Source organism: Suncus etruscus, chromosome 8, assembly GCF_024139225.1.
Source record: "Suncus etruscus isolate mSunEtr1 chromosome 8, mSunEtr1.pri.cur, whole genome shotgun sequence".
NCBI classification, from domain to species: Eukaryota; Metazoa; Chordata; class Mammalia; order Eulipotyphla; family Soricidae; genus Suncus; species Suncus etruscus.
Window position 1 is genome coordinate 99,884,110 of NC_064855.1, and position 15,324 is coordinate 99,899,433.

Here is a 15,324-nt window from a genome sequence, read left to right on the forward strand (position 1 = left end):
ATGACAGCAGTTGTGGTAGGGATAAGTTAAACTAACCACACTATACTACAGACTTATATTTGTATAACTTAAAATAATGTAAAAAGTAGCATGTAAAAAGTGTATAATAAAAACAAAGTGTCAATGATACTACTCAAATGACAAGGGAAACAAAATGCAAAAAAAAAAAAAAAGAGAGAGAAAAGGAATGTTGCATTAAGCCCTTAGGATGGGCTTGGATGGTGAAGATGGAGGCCTTTGTCCTTAGGCCCCATCCATGTGGCTCCATCCCCCATTAACCGGCAGGTCCTCATCTTCAGGTGGTCGCGGCAGGAATCAGACCCACTCAGACAGGCTTCATGAGAGATAACATCTTTATTGGCCATGGCCCACTTGTGTGGTGTATATCATAACCAATTATGCTGTGTGTATATATATATATATATATATATATATATATTCAGCCCTTCATTGTACTTGTCTCTCAGCCATCTCTGCTTCTGCTACCTTTCCATGCTGGCAAAGACCCTCATCCCTTGGGTCAAAGGCCTTATCTAACCTTCCCAAGACCCCTCTCAGGTAAATTTGGAGTAGAGTCACAAAGAAATTATAGCAAAATTAAAATACTACATTAAAATATTTGCACTGCAAAATTTTAAAGCAAAATTATATTCTATTAAGTGGAAGAAATACCTATAGATAGCATATGTAATTAAAATCTAAAATCTGAATGTATGCATACTGCTTGCTATTCATTGCAGCACTTAATACAATAGCTAAGACTTGGAATCAACTTAGATATCTAACAAAAGACAAGTGGATCATGAAGATATGGCACAAATAAACAATAGAATACTACATACCTGTAAAAATGATGCAATAATGCATTATGAATGTAATTGGAATATATTATGTTAAAGAAAGTAAGCTAAAAAGAGAAGGATATATATAGAATGATAACACTTATAGTTGGTATTTAGAATAACCCGACGGAGAAATGCAATGATTTAAACGAGAGTTGTTGTGAACACACATGGCCCCAAAGTATAGTGAGGAAAGTAAAGAAATTGAGTAAAAGAGGAGAAATACAAATTTGAAAAGAGAGGGGCTAAGGGTCAAGCAGTATTTGATGTATTGGTAGAGAAAAAGAAAAAAGAGACTAAATACCTAAGCCAAAGTCAATAAAAATGGAATCAAGAGACCAACATTGCAACATGGTTGGAACTGCATAATATGTTAAATTCAGTAAACAAGAAGAAATATTCATACGGGATAATATCACTTCTATCTAGTATTTAGAACAACTGCATGAGGAAAAAACAAATGTTTAAATAGGGGTTGCCTAGAACACTCTTGGTACCAGAGTATAGTGAGAAGAAAATACAGTGGACATAGAGACAGAAGTGAAATAAGAGGGACAAGAAACAATGAGTATCAGATATACTTGTGGGTTTAAGGGAAGATAAAATAATTATCCAAATTATGCATATATTAACACTGAAATAATAAGACCCAGACTTTAATAATCAAAATTATAAAAGTGCCTGTTCTGATGGTAGACTGGGATGGGGAGAATGGTTCTGAGAACTTTGGTGGAGAGTGGTTGACACTGGTGATGGGATTGGTACTGATGCATTTTATGTCAAAAACTCAATTATGAATAACTTTGTAAATAATAGTGTTTAAAAACAGATAATGAAATATTACTATATTGATATAACATTTGAGATGAAGAAATACTATATATTTATAATTTATACAATTGCCTATTTGATAAATCCACTAAGGTGTATGGAAAAATTATTTTTATCATTTGCTATAACATAAAAAGACCTAAAGACATTATACTAAATAAAGTAAGTTATTAGAAAAAAGAGAAATACTAGTAACCTCACTTTTATATTCTACGTGTACATTTAGATTCTGATAGCAGAATGAAGGCTTGCAATGTGTGTGTATTTGTGTGTATTCGTGTGTGTGTGTGTGTGTGTGTGTATGTGCTTATAGAGGGGGGAGGATGTAGTGATCTACGACAAAAAAATACTCTTAGGTGGTATGTGTGGTGAGCTGATATTGTGTCCCTAAAATAAATACAATTGTTCATTCTTGTAAATAAATATTAACTTAATAAAATTAAAGGGGCACACACTTTTAAAAAACAATTATCAAATTTTATTACTATAAAAGTATTACTATAAATATTTGAAATAGAATATATAGTAATCCAATATTTGGAATATAGAATACATGCTATCCACAAAAGTAAATTTTAAACTTAGAGAGTTTACAATACTACTTTAGGAATATAGCTTTAAGGCAATTTTACCTTTGTTGATTTTTATGATAATTATTCCAGAGGAAAGTTTCTCACAATATAACATGCATTCAAGTCACTTGTGGTTCGGATAAAATGTACATTTAGACTAAGTAAGTCTGAATGGATAATGAAATGTTGTGTTTATAATTAGCTCTTAAGTGACTAATTTGGAATGCCTGATGAGAATCAAGGTCTATATTTTTTAAGTAAAAATTTCTTTGTTTGGATATAAACATTATAATATATATTTTGGGTCAGTCACTATATTTAGCATAAAATTAACTTGAATTGCATTTTATTGAAGTATTCGTGAATACTTATTCAAAATGTATTATCATTTATTAAAATTTAGATTTAGAATTAGATAACTTCTGTGGTGGCATTAGTTAGCAAATATTGCCCACTTTTAAAAGACTTAATTTCTGCTATCAAAATTAATATGAACTTAAAAGATATAATGATCACAAATTAGTTGATTACTATCAATATACTTTAATTGATCTATATTACTGACCTTTGATACAAATGACAATTAAAAATTAACTATTGAATATTTTCCATCAGCTTATGACTATTAAAATAATACATTCTTCTCTCAGTAATAGGAATAAAATCAAGATAGTACTATTTATGTAAACAAATGCATATATATATTTTAATAGAAATATTATAAGTAAGCAAGAGTATCATCCTATATATGTATTTACATATATGTCTGTATTATACTAATATGGTACATATTATATTACTCATTATAATTATATTTTTATAAAATCTTCTATAGTCTTTTATATACACATTTATATATGGTAATATACTTTCACTGCTGGTATTGAAGATTATCAAACTTACTTGTTTTAGGTAGAAATAACAATGAATGGACTTGTGTGTGTGTGTGTGTGTGTGTGTGTGTGTGTGTGTGTGTGTATGTGGTGAAGGCTAGGACCATTTCCCACCCAGGGCACTAAGACTTACTCCTGTCTGCTCTCAGTCATCACTTTTGTTGGGCTTGGAGTACACTGTGGAATGTTGTACATCAAACCAAGGTTGACTATATGCAAAGCAAATGCTCTAGTTGTTATATTCCTCCAGCCACGGAATTATGATTTTTATTTTTGAATATCATTCTTTGAACTTCTAAAGCATGCTAAGTAGTTCATTTGTGTGAAGTCTCCAATATGTTCCTTTATTCATATATCTCTAACATCACTAACACAAAAGCTAATAGGAACTTATTTTGAAAGAGCAGTATCAAAAAACTCACATTATGAGACAATGGAAACTACTTGCTTCCTTTCTCTTCACACTAATTGAGTCATTTGGGATCAGTTTGCAAAACACTAAAGAAAAATCTTACTTCTGATAACATTTCTTTTAAGAAGAATCATTTCATACTACTTGGAAACAGTTTAGAAATTGATGTGTCTTCCAATGTATCATTCATACAACTCAATGAGCTAGTTATTTTTCAATGTACCTAGGGAAAAAAAAAATAAAATGGTCATGGAGAAACAGTCCAGAGGGTAAGATACTTGCCTTGCACTTGACAGAGCTGATTCAACACCACATATTGGTCTGCCTTGATGCAGACCAGGAATGATCCCTGAGTCAGAATTAGAGCCTGTGCACAATCAGGTGTGATCCTGAAACAAACAAACAAACATTTTATTTAATCAATCCTTTTTAGAATATAAGTTACAATTTTAATTACCTAGATAGATATTTGAAAGACAACCCAAAATTTGAATGTAAAAATATTGAATGCCTGTAACTTAAAGTTTATTTCTTTAATAATAAACTACAAAATGAAAATCAGGGGCTGTAGTGGTAGCACAGAGGTAGAGCGTTGGTCTTGCATGTGGCTGACCCAGGATGAACCCAGGTTTAATCCATGGCAACCCATATGGTCTCCTGAACCAGGAGTAATTTCTGAGTGCAGAGCCAGGAGTAACTCCTGAGCACCACCAGGTGTGGCCCAAAATAAAACCCAAAACAAAAATAAAATGAAAATAAGTAACAAATAAGAAAACATTGCGTTATGATATAAAAAGAAAACATGTAGGATTATCACATTTAAATAAGTATGCATCTTCATTAAAATGTTATATAAATTTGTCTATTTCATAAATGATGAGTTAACTTTATTCTCTCATTTTGAGCAGGAAGAAATTTGCTCGATACTTTTTGATATTCAAGAAATACTCCTTATAATCTTCATTCAGGGATTATTCCTAAAAATACTCAGGGATCCATATGTGGTGCTGGGAATTGAACTAGAAATTGGATATAAGCAAGACCTTGACCTTTAACATTGCATACATATAAGTAGACCTTATATACATTATGAAGTTAGCCAATTATCTACGATTATCACTTATAGGACATGTAAAACAAATAGTTTTCATATAAATCTGACTTAAATTTACAGGAGAAAATTGAAAAACATATGTTTTTCCAATATAAATTTGGAAGTGATAAAACGATTACACAGTGACAGCCAACTCTTTTTCTAACTTGAAAAAGGGCTTCAATTTTTGGTCAAACTTTATTCTTGGTGTTTTTGTTATTTTATCTTTGTTATTAAATGTTAAATTGGGTATATTTCTGCATAAAAAAAATACCACCTAGTAAAATAAGACTCATTAAGCCATTTGAAGCTATGAACATTCATATCTACTAGGTTGTATATTTTTATTTCCTACCAAGAAATAATTCTGTTGTTTATGGACTTAAACTCTTTTTTAGGGGGGCGGCGGTTTGGGCTACACCCAGTGATGCTCAGGAATTACTCCTGGCTATGTGCTCAGAAATCAATCCTAGCTTGGGGGACTATATGGGACGTTGGAGGATCTAACAGCAGTCCGTCCTAGGTTAGTGCATGAAGGCAAACGCCCTACCACTGTGCCACCGCTCTGGCCTCTGGACTTAGACTCTTAGTTTCATTTTTTTCTGGGACTCCTTTGTTTGTTTTGGGTCACAACCAGCAGTACTGAGGGGTTACTCCTGGCTCTATGCTCAGAAATCACTCCTGGCAGGCTCAGCGAACCATATGGGATGCTAGAATACGAACCACCATCTTCTGCATGTAAGGCAAACACCCTACCTCCATGCTATCTCTCCGGCCCCTCTTTCTGGAACTCTTATATGTACTTCTTACACAGAATTTCTTTTTTCTGAATAAGTGACATCTTATGCTAGTATTTTTTTTATTTTACTTAATATAGATAGTTGCTAATAATACCTCAACAATTCATCTTTTTAAAAATACAAAATAAAATAAATACAAAAAAGCATGTTGACTAGATATAGTCACAGAAAGATAGTATTAACTGGCTAACCTTACCTAAATTTCGATGTGTTTTTGATAAACACTTGATTAAACTATAAATTACAGATAATTTGACCATAAGATATATATATAATAACTTTTATATTTTTATTGTTTTGTTCTGCTTTTGTTTTGTTTTGTTTTGTTATGTTTTGTTTTGCTTGGGAATGGGAGCACACCAGACAATAATCAAAGCTTACACTTGGCTCTGTGCTCAGCAGTCACTAGTGGTGAAGCTCAGAGGACCAGATGGGATGTCAGATATTGAAGAAGGATGAGCCAATACAATGTAAAGATTTTACCCAATGAATTATCCCTCTGGACTCTTTGACCTTTCTAATTACTATATTTTTAGCTGCTAAAATATTGAGACCATGCTGGGGAAGACTCAATAATATTTTATATTCACCCTTTGGGGTTTTTATGCTTTAGATTTTCTTAAATTTATATAAATGATTTAATTGTTTCTCAATAAATGTCCTTACTCTGCTATGATATAATATATATAATATTAATATTATTGATATATTAAACCTATTGTTATAATTGAGCATTTATGCAATTTAAAAACATTTTCTTTCATTTTAATGGAGATTGTTTATGTGGTGCCACAAACAGATGTTAAAAGACAAATTGGCTTCTCATTCTCTACAAAACACCCAGATTTCCATTTGCAAGGGCTTGTTTAGTGAAAGAGGCAGAGACCACTATGCATAATAATTACTTCATCTGTTTTCACCAATTTTATGTTAGGTATGAAGTTATAATACAATTAGGCAGAAAAGATCATGATGGCAGATAACATAAAATTTTCCAACATTATCACCTTTTAACAATGACTTATAATTTTCATAAAATCTAATATAAATATATAAATTAACTTAGCACTCTATCTATAAATATTATTTATAGAATATTTTATTTTCATTTAATTTTATAATACCATACCAGGTTATGCTCCGGGCTTTTTTTTCTTGGTGGTTCTTTAAGTCACTTGATGGATACATTTTGCTGTCAATCAAACCAGGGTCAGCAGTACACATGGCAACGACCTAAACCTTTCCTACTAACTTTCCAAACCTTCTGTGCTCACTTATCTATTAAACAAAAAAATATTTAATATTTTTCAACAGTTTCAGTTCTGCTCTGACAATATTTTATCATCAATTATATATAGTGATATATAATTATTGTAGCTAATATTTCATATGCTTAAGATCTATTTTCTTTATTTCTTGTTTTCGTTTTGGGGATTCATGATGCTGTATTCTGGGTATTCTCCTTTTTCCGTGCTCAGGAATCACTCCTAGACATGCTTAAGAGACAAAGTAGGTTCCAGGGATTAAACCCCAGTCCTCTAGCCACAAAGCAAATGCTCTACCCACTCTACAATCTCTCCAGCCCCTAATTCCCTTCCACTTTAAGGCCAGGGTGATTATAATAAGATACAATCATGAATTTTGCATCTACTACAAAAGGTAAAATGAGGTTTCTATTTAATTATTACTTTGTATTCCTATTTTTATCTACAATCTAAAGTAGCTAGGATAATTTTACCCAAATCTTTCAGACATGTCTGTTTCCCACTGTGCTTTCATTATAAACAATAACTCTATCACAGTCTATGTAGAAGATAGAAAAGGAAGGGTTTTTCCATTTTTATAACAGTAATTTGTGTATTGCAAGAAGTTACTAAACTCATTGTACTGTAAAAACCAATGAATTTTGCTTATTCTGAAGAAAAACACTGTAAATACGTTTAGAATATATATTAAAAATAATGCTTACATGTAGAGATCTGTACAGTAACATAAAGGGTGTATTAGTAAATATTCAAATCAAAGTAAAGTCTTGTACATTGATTTTTTTTTTCCTTCTACCGCTTAGGTTTTAAGGAGGAATAAATATTAGAAAAGTTTTTTTATTGTGAGGGTCAGAAAAGTCTGTAGCTGTTTACAAGATACAATCATCCAATGACAAATCAACATTTAATTAAAAATAATAAGCTATGAAAATGTGTTCATCTTCAAAGGGTGACAACTGAACACAAAAGTCTTGAGGACAAATTGCTTCAAAAATGCTACTGCCTACTTGTGATTCAAAGAGGGAAACTGAACTCAGATAACATTTCAAAACCCAATTCTGAGTATCCAAAATAATAACAAAGTAAAATAACAAAAATTCCAAACTACATGAACATTTCAGGGATATTTGCAATTCCCATGCTAGGCAATTTAGGTACAATTTTTCACATATAAAACAGACAAGGTAACATGAAAATAAAAAATAACAAAAGAAGCAAATAGAAACCAGCACAGAGGAAAATGCTCAAAGCATAGTATGTAAAAAGTCCAACTCTCCCCTGGAAATAAATGAGCATAGGGTAGAAGAAAAGACGAGTTGTTTGGCAGTTGATAACATATTTCAATTCTGATAGTGGCACCACAGGGTTAATAAAATGAGTAATTGGCCACTGTATGACTCAATGTATTCTGTACTAACAGTCTCAAAATCTCATGCTTTAGCACTATATTTTTTTTTCTCCTCGCACTGTGAGTCTAACATTTTGGCAGTATGTTTAGCTTATTATACTTATTCTGGAATACCAGCTGATAGTAGCTTCACCTTAGCATTTACTTCAAGGTTATCTTGGCAGCAAATTGAATATGTGAAAAAAATATTCTTAGGCTTTGAAAACCTCCAGCGGAATGAGACATGCGACCCATGTTCATGTTGTGTTTAATAAAGATAACACACACATTTCTAGGTTAGTTATTCTATTTCAATGTATGCTGTCTCCATTTGGAATCATGTTTCCTGTGAAAATTTAGAGGAAAATACTACAATAGTGGTCACAGTGCTTGCTGTATTCTGAATAAGAACTGGCTCAGCCTAAGGCATGTTTAGTGTCTATTTGAATAAGTTTTGAGTGCTATGCTAAGATTGCATTTCAAAGCTTCAGCATAGTTGGTGTAGAAGTAGGCAGTCTAAGTACCAATCACATGCTTGGTGAACTTTAACCAAACTCATAGTTCCAAATCTTGATTTTACTTTTTTTATAGTACTTCTCACATTATACTTGCAAGGACAATATCAGATATGAACTGAGTTGGAATATATCAGTTATAGTATGAATATATAAATGAAAAATCTAAATAAATGGGTTCTAAATAATGAACACATTTAGACAAAGGTATTTTTTAAAACGTCTGTAAGTGATTAAGTTTTATTTCTGTCTTAGAATAATTTTAACACTTATTTAAATGCTCTTAAGAAAATGAAATCTTGGTGTGTGGAGAGATAGTGCAAAACTTAAGACTTGTGTAAGACTTTAGAGGGTACAAGACAGTTGTCTGGCACAAAAGTTTTACTCCAAGATGACACTAGGTATTACCCTTCAACACAAAACTAATATTAGTTTCTGAGCAATTGAAATTGTGGCTTAACAGTAAACAATAAGAAATAATTAAATAAAATAAATATTTCCCATCTTAATGAAGATACTGCTTTGGTAAAAATCAAATGCAGAAATGATAGAATATGAAATGATAAAATTTTAAGCAATGTTTCTTAGCTTGATTTGATATAAGTAAAAGACTCATTAAAAAAATCTTGATTTCCTGAGGTCAGACAATATCTCCATGTGGGTCACCATATTTATCAAAACACCATATTCTAAGTGACTTATAAGTAACAGAAAAACTAAATATCTCACATAAGGGTAAGGTAGTATGAAATCAAATAAGATGTATTGTTTTGTTGAAGTTCAGTTTCTGATTCTTAGAAAGTCAACTTTTATTGTAACAGGAAAGATCAAGATAGATCATTAATATTCTTTTATTTTATTTTTATAGGGGTCATAATCAAGGAAAAGGATATTCTTCCAAATACTCAGCAGAAGGTCAGATCTGAATGATTGGTTCTAGGGTCCAGTTATGCATTGTGGAAAGAAGTACTCAGGATTCTCTGTATCACTCTGACAGTGCCATTATTCAGGGGTCATAAAGTACAGAGGAAAGAAGGTGGTATGAAGAGAGACACTGATGATTTTTTATGGGTTAAGCTGTGTTTTATCATTTGAACCATATCCCTGGTCTCTCTAAAATCACTTGATAGGGTACTGATAAGTCACTGAGACAGTGACTTAATTATCCAAAAAACCCACCTCTTAATACAATCAAAATCACATAGGTTAGTATTTAACATACAAATTTGTGGTAAACAGAAAATTCAGTCTATCAATTAATGAGATTATGATAATAATTGATCCACATATTCTAGACTTTGAGTTTCTAATGAAAATTATTTAAGCCTAAATACAATGTTGTTTATGTCTAAGGGAACCACCATATATTTTTGTTTTGTGTTTGGGTCACACTCAGTACTTTTGAGGACTTATTCTTGAATCAGTGCTTAAGGAACCATATATAGTGTCCAGATCAAATATGTACTGACCGCATGCAAGACAAGTCCCTGTTCCCTATACTATCTTATTTATGTAATACAATTTCTAATTTACAAAATGGCAGATTTGGCCAGAGAGATAGCACATTGGTAGGGAGCTTGCCTTGCATGCAGATGAATGGTGTTTCGAATCCTGACATTCCATATGATCCCCTGATCCTGCCAGGAGCAATTTCTAAGCGCAGAGCTAGGAGTAACCCCTGAGAGCTGTTGGGTGTGACCAAAAAAACAAACAAACAAAAAAAAACTTGGCAGATTTATAATGATTGAGCTTTTTAAATAAAGAATAGACTTTTTTTCTAAGGAGGAACATAATTAACTTTCTAAGAAGGAAAATGGAGATAAAAAAGTATCGGCATCTCTGAAAATTTAAAGTTAAAAAAATCAAAACCCAGAAGATTTTCAAGACCTATGATCAATAAAAGTTTATTTAATTTTTTTAAACAGAATTACTAAAATTAATCAATTTAAATTTTTTAAAATATGAATAATACTAGCAATTACTAAATACAGAATTTGAAAAATGTGGGGGCCGGGCGGTGGCGCTAAAGGTAAGGTGCCTGCCTTGCCTGCGCTAGCCTTGGACGGACCGCGGTTCGATCCCCCGGTGTCCCATATGGTCCCCCAAGCCAGGAGCAACTTCTGAGCGCATAGCCAGGAGTAACCCCTGAGCGTTACCGGGTGTGGCCCAAAAACCAAAAAAAAAAAAAAAAAAAAAAGAATTTGAAAAATGTAACTTGATCAACTTGACTGCACACAGAGATCAAGTTAACATATTTGTCTCTATATTACCTATTACTGCCTCAGATTGTAACACTAGCACAGACTATCTGGACACTCTTATGGCACATTACTGGGAAAGTAATTGTTTAGAATACATAAATAGTGCTCAGCACACTATCAGTTATAGTGAATAGTAAGTTTCATAAAGAGTCTTTGGTCTCTGTGATTTAGTGAATAAAAAATTCTAAAGTTAGAATTTAGTTCATCATAAAACAAATACAATAAAGTGAAGATATTTTATCCCTGATAAATTAACATTAAACACCATATTTATTATGATTAAAAAAATAAATATGTTATTCAGATATCTATTCTCAATAAATGTCTTAGACCTACTAATTCAAATATTGGATAATATCTGACTCCACTGTTTCTGTATTGCTAAGAAACATATTTCTATACAAAATTGTTTTGATCTTATTTTTTAGTTTTGTCTTTTATAATATTTGATGATGAAATAGGTAAATCAGCTTCTTCATAGATTTTTCAAATTTTAACTTTGTTCTTTTTGATATAGTTTAAGAGTGTTTTGAAGTTGTAAAGCTCTTATTTTTCAATAGTTTTATAGATTTCTTATATCTCTGACAGACGCTAAATGAGCATATGTATATGTGTATAAGTATGCATTGATATTTACTTAAGTTTTTATTTTATACGAAATGTTGCAAACAGCAGAATAGCAAGCGTACTGTAAACTTTATTTTCTGTTTAAGAAACTATAATATTTTTACAATACAAAACTTTGTATTTTTAGGTTTACCATTTATATTATAATGATATGAAATATAACACTATGATGTTAATTTATCAGAAGTAGGATTTTGATGATAGCTCAGATTTCACAAAGTGCTAATGAAACCGAGAGTCATGAAAGAAGTATTTTTGTCTTTAGATCACTAATTATTGCTGTTCAGCATGAAATGAATCCTTTGATATAGAAGTTTAAATTGCAACACAACCTTCTAGATTATTCAGCAAAATCAAAGAGCATTTACCTATTAATTTTTATGAATACCATATATTGCCTGATTTAACCAAAATTTTACCTGTTTATTTGGCAATATAAATTGAATAACTTATTATCTCCAAAAAGATATTTAAATAATGCTATTTATTTTGGTCTCGTTTTTGGGGCTAGATTCATCTGTTCACAGAATCTTACTACTGGATCTGTCCTCAGGGTTCAGAACCTTTTGGATGCCAGGATTCAAATATGAGCTAGCTGTGTGTTAAATAACCTGCCCACTCTATTATTAAATTAATGCAATAATAACAATCTAAACTAGAATATATGTCATAGAAAGTTTTATTTTTGTATACATATTATGAAATAACATGCATCATTTCTCCCCAATTTGAATAAGAATCCTTAAGTTTTGAATTTTCCATTTTTTTAACCTGCTAAAGGTAGCCTGTCTCTTGAGTACTTAGATGAAATCCAACAACGCTATTGGCTGAAAATAATTCAAAATATTTAATGTTTTATAATTAAAAAATAAAAACCATAATATCTACTAATTATTTCAATTTTAGAAGAACATTTTAGGCTCCTGGGGTTCCACTGGGGCTGGAATACATTTCTATTATACACTGGACCCTGAGTTTAATCCCTTGTACCATTTGGATCTTAAGCCCCGCCAAGTATATCCTTGGTAGTCCTCAACATATCTGGCCTTAAAGAACTCCTCATTCATGAGCCAGAACTGCTGAATTGTCAAGCACACTAAATGTGTTCTACTAGTGTATGGGTTGACCATTAGTCCTGTGGAGCACAATATGGGAGACTAACCAACCCTCTCTAACTATAGGAATATTAAAATACGATAAATGAAAAGAATAACTGCAAAATACATTCCCATTTTGGAGTAGTTAGTGAGCATATACTTATATTTGCTTAAAATTAATGAGAGAAATAATAGTAATGTTCACAGGAGTATAGGTTTTTACAAAAAAAGAAAATATTCTCATCTAATTTGGACACTTTTAAAGCATTAAAAAAATGAAACCTAAAAAAGTTTAGAAATGCTTCTGGCTCAATTTAATAGAAAAATAGCAAAGGCATATATTTCTCTTGGTGATTCTATGATATTTAAATATTTATATTCTATAAAGAAAACCATCTGCAATATGATTTTGTTAGTTTTCAAGATCATTTTTACCATGAATGTTTATATATTCTCTTCACAGTAGTGCATTTCACTTATTCAAATAAAATAATATTAAGCTTAGAGGAACCTCAAAGCTCTGCATTAATTTTTGTCCCTATAATCACAATTAAATATTACATTTTTAACAATTAGCCAGGGTTTGTAGACAGATGGTTGACAAAGTTGGCTACTGTGGATCTTATACAGGACATATGTGAAATAGGTGGTCTGTGCACTTGATATGCATTTTTTTTTTATTTAGCATCTGTTGGTTGTTGACTAAGCTACCTTTAGGCATGCCTAACATTATTCTTACCTTTATTCAATCTTTTCACAGTCTGGGTAATTTACTTAAAATGCTTCAGAAGAGCTAGAGAGATAGAACAGTAGGTCAGGTCCTGGCATATGGCAGACTCAGTTTCTGTCATGCATATGGCACTCATATGGTCCCCTGTGCTTCACCAGTAGTGATTCCTGAGCTCTGATCCAGGAATAACCTCTAAGCACCACTAGGTGTAGAAAAAAAATATCTAACAGACAAAACAAACAAACAAACAAACAAACAGTAAAGAAATTAAATAAATGTACCATCCAAGGGACCGGACCATTGGTGCAGGCTTGAGGCATCTGCCTTGGGCACACTGCTGTTCCATCTTCCCGTGTCCCATATGGTCCCCCAAATCAGGGGCAATTTCTGAGCACATAGCCAGGAGTAACCCCTGAGCATCACAGGGTGTGACCCAAAAACCAAGCACCAAAAAACAAAAACAAACAAACAAAAACAAACAATAACAAAAAACAAAAATGTGCCATACATTGTAATTAAAATATTTGATATCATTTTATGTATAAATAAAAATACCCCATGATTTATTTGAAATAAATATATATCAAAGAACTTTAAAATTAGAGATTCGGGGCCGGAGCTATAGCAGAGTTAAGGTGTTTGCCTTGCATGCAGCCAAATCGAAATGGACCCACATTCGAATCCGGCATCTCATATGGTCCCCCCACCCAGAGCCTTCCAGGAGTGACTTTTGAGTGGAGACCCAGGAGTAACTCCTGAATTCCATTGGATGTAACACCCCCCAAAAAAAAACCAAAATAAATAAATAAATAAATAATAAAAGATTCATGGGTTGAAACAATAGTTGAAACAAGAGTTCTTCCAGGAAAGTCCCCCAAAACACACACACACACACACACACACACACACACACACAAAACACACACACAATGTTTAAATTCTGAAAAATAAAAATCTGTTAAAATCAAGAAAACTATATTATAAATTCAACTATGTTTGTAACATGTTACTTAGATGTTAAAAACAGTCTTGTAGATTTTTACAAAATTAATTCCAAGGAAATGATTAGCTATTTGCAGAGAGAAAGGCTACACAGATTATATTTACTGCAATTCATTTCAATTGAATTTTGATTTGGGGACTTTTCCTGGCCTGCAGCACAGGTTATTTCGTGGGTATAGAGGGATCTCACCCTGAAAAGAGAATGGTGAGAAAGAAGGGGGCCAAGCAAAAGGAGGCTTGTCAAGGCTCCGGTTTATTGATTGGTACAGATTCTTTTTAAGCACGATTTTACAGAGGGTGGAGAGAGAGCAGAATGAAACAGCCAGCATTACAGAGGTAATCTTTACATGCCGTCTTTACATAAGGAGCACAGGAACACCTCAGGGTTAGTGAAGATTCAAGGATGTTACAAGCTTTCTGAAATGTATGCCTGATAGGAAACTGTGATATTTCTTTGGGCTCTGGGGCTAGCCAATGCTTAGGTTATGTACTGTGGCCACACAAGACTGGTATGTCCTGCAGAATTCCATATTAGGATTTGGTCTCTGACAGGGACTGTAACCCTTCCCCCAATTTCCTGTTTCCCTGAGGTTTTCTTTTGGTATGGAAAAGCTCACCATGATTACAGGACCTTCCCCCACGTTGGTGGGTAGGGTTCTGGATAATAAAGAGTTTGGCTTTGTGCTAAAGAGAGAAAACACATGGAGCATAGTCAGCACGTGGGTAGGAGAGAATAAGTGCATGACAAGCAGCACATGGCAGAGGCTGGACATGGAAGAGAAAGGCCATAAAAAATAAAGTGAACTGACTCCAATAATTATCTTTTCTGAAGACTGTGTATTATTTCTTCACCACTACCCTGCTTCGTCAGACTTATTCACCTGAGGGGTTAGAAACACAGTGATTGGGGCAACCTCACAAAACACATGGATTCTATTTTTACTTTTATTCTACAAGTGCTACTTATTTGTTCTCAGGATATAGTTTTGGCTTTGTG